Raw genomic sequence first — 3,200 nt, forward strand, 5'->3', positions numbered from 1 at the left:
GGAGTTGTAACTTACCTATATAAATAAATAAAACAAGTGTGTTGTTTTAGAATAATTTGTTCTTTTCGGCTTAATTATAAATTGCCTTTTCAATACAATGAATTCAATAATAAAACCGTCATTATATAGTAATTCTATTAGATTTTTATGTGATAACTTATACGAGATGTATTGGACATTAAACAATGTTAAATATGAAATATAGATTACAAAGAACGGAAAAGGTGTACCTAGACAAATAACGAAAATTTAAATTGATTTGAACGAATTAGCTATGAAGTACGGATATTTCACTAAGTTGTTATGTTCGCATGTTAGACATATTTTGAACACGATATTTATTGATATTCGTCCGACACATGTGTCTGCTATGTCCAACTGTATTAATAAAAAATAAAAAATTCTTTCCCAGACACGCTTGGATACATACCTAAATATCATCACGTGTCAGCGTATCTAGTCTTATTTTTAACATAAATTCTTAAAATAATTTAGATATAGTATATATTATTATTTATTAAAATAAAAAATATTTTATTAAATTGGTATTAAATTTTTGAAAATTTAGCTGTCAATGGTATATTTGATGCAAATCAAAAAATTTTAGAATAAAACTGAAATAAAATAAAATTTAGAGATATTTTTAAAAATTTTATTAAATTTAAAAAATAAAAAATATACTTTATCCTAATATAAAAATAATATGCCAATATTAAAATTAACTATTAAAATTAGTCATTATATATTTATATATAAATATATATTATTTAATTTATTTTTAATATATTTTGTACTCTAAAAAGGAGATTAAGACTAAAAATTGAAATTGAGAGGTAAAAAGTGAAAGACAAAAATTAAATTTAGTCTTTATATTATGTTTGTCATAAAATAATATATTGAAATGAATTATGTTTCAATATTATTTTTTGTTTAAGATAAATATGAAGACTAAGAGATAAATTTGAAATTTAAAAAGTTAAATGAGAATATTGTTTAGAAAAAATATTATTAAAATTTTAGTTTCCGTTTCCAAAAAATTTAGTCTCTTGTATTCCACTTTTTGAAGGTACAGGTAGTATTTGGAAGAGAGATAGAGACAGAGAGAGTGAGACTAAAAGACAAAGATTGAAATAAGTTTTAATATTGTATTTGGTATAAAGTGGAAGATAGAAACTGAAATAAAAATGAAGCTCTAATTTAATTTGTACAAAATGTAAAATTGGAATTAATTAATTGAAATGAGAATATTTTAGATATAACATATTATTAAAGTTTCAGTTTCTGTCTTCAAAAATTTCAATCTCATGTGTCTCCATTTTTTGAAAGTATTGAAATAATGAAATTTTAGGGACGGAGACCGAAAATTTAGTACCAGTTCCTGGACCAATAGTCTCAGCCTCTCAATTTCTGTCCCAATACCTCAAAACAAATGCTACTTAAAGGGACTCAAGTTTTATATTCCGGGACTGAAAATTTAGTTCTAGTATCTGACCACTAAATACAATATTGAGTCTTCAGAAATTTTGTGTTCTTAGAAATTTTAATTCATGTGTCTCTATTTTCTATAATATATGTAATATACATAGAACAATCAGTAAAACGATTAATAATATTGTATTACTTTAAAATTTTTATTTTAATTTATGTTATGTATGTGATAATATTTTGATAAGTTTGGAAAACTCCAAATTAATATTTGTGATAAACAAACATTATTAAAATATTTAATTACAAAAATTATTAATTCAATCTTCATTAATCATATGTTAATTAATAATTTTGTGATGCAGATTTTTAACATGGGCCGAAAACAAAAAGAAAATTGCAAGCCCAAGTGTTTCATGAATACATTCAGCATTGATGCAAAAATGTTTTGTTTGTTATGGCTGAATTATTGTTCTTATTATTGGGCCAGAAATCAAACTATCATAAGCCCAATTCATCTTGCATGCTTGGTCCGAAATCCTAAGGCAATGGGGCACAACATTGTTTTATTAACAAAAGAAACCCATTCCCTTTGTTCATGGTTGCATACTCCAAACGGATATCACTTTTATTCCTTGATGGAATTCAAATTTTATTAAATGGAGTTATTGCAGACCTTGGAACAATGAGAGAGAAACTGATTTGATGGGAATCATTATGATTAATGTTGCACGTTAAACAACCCAGGGAAGTAAAAGCAAGCTATGTTCATTTAATTTGTATAATCACTTTGAATTGCTTTTACTCTCTTCTCTCTCATCTCTTTCTTCTTCTTTCTTCGGTTATTAACCAGGATGCCATGGAAGCTACTTGGAGCTACCGAAAGGAAAGGAAAGCAAGCATAAAGACCATCAAGTTGATGGCACGAAAAAGAAAAAGAAAAGTATGCTGTGGCTGAGATTATCACCAAATGTGGTAAGATTTGGTGAGGTAATCTCGGATCCTTTATACTCAAAAAGAAGGATGAAGATTCGGCCAGCAAGGAAGATCTTGGAGGCATGCCTTGTCTTTGATTCTGCTCAACCACCACAGGAAGTAGCTAGAGTGGCGAAGTGATGGTTGAGGCAGAGATTGAAGCAGATGAAGTCATCATCATCATGAAGCATCAAGGGCCAGAAATCCATCTTGGAGAGGAAGCCAAGGATGGAGTGCTCAGATTGATGAAGAGTGATGACCAAGGAAGGACTAGAGGTATTTGCATGTTGGTTTTTGCATGAGTTACCTCTTCTCTCCTTGTGGCCGAACCGGTTTTGTTGTGAAGGAAAAGAAGCTGAACTCGGGTTTGTGTTTCAACCGTGAAGGCTTCACTTCTCTATAAAAGGGGTGAACAGTCATGGTTTGATTCAAGGAGTAAGATTTGAGAGTGCAATGCACAGAGTTCTCAAAGCTACCTAAGCTAGCAGTTCTTCTTCTCCTTCAATGTTTTCTGTTTTGTATTTTTCTGTTTAATTTTGTCATGTCTTGAGTCTCATGGAAAAAGGCAAATAGTGAGGTTTGTATGAAAAAGTCATAGAGCGGAAAAAGGCAAAGAGTGCAAAATTAAAAGAAAAAAAGCCATAGATGTCCTTAGAGTTCCTTTGTACATCTGTGTTGTGTTTCATGATTCTGTGGGAATCCCCTTGTAAGTTGGGTTAGCACTTTACAAGTTGTAATCTGGATGATTATAGTGAAATTCCATCATTGTTGTGATGGAGACTGGATGTAGGTTGCACTGC

Source organism: Arachis duranensis, chromosome 6 (genome assembly GCF_000817695.3).
Source record: "Arachis duranensis cultivar V14167 chromosome 6, aradu.V14167.gnm2.J7QH, whole genome shotgun sequence".
Taxonomy (NCBI): Eukaryota; Viridiplantae; Streptophyta; class Magnoliopsida; order Fabales; family Fabaceae; genus Arachis; species Arachis duranensis.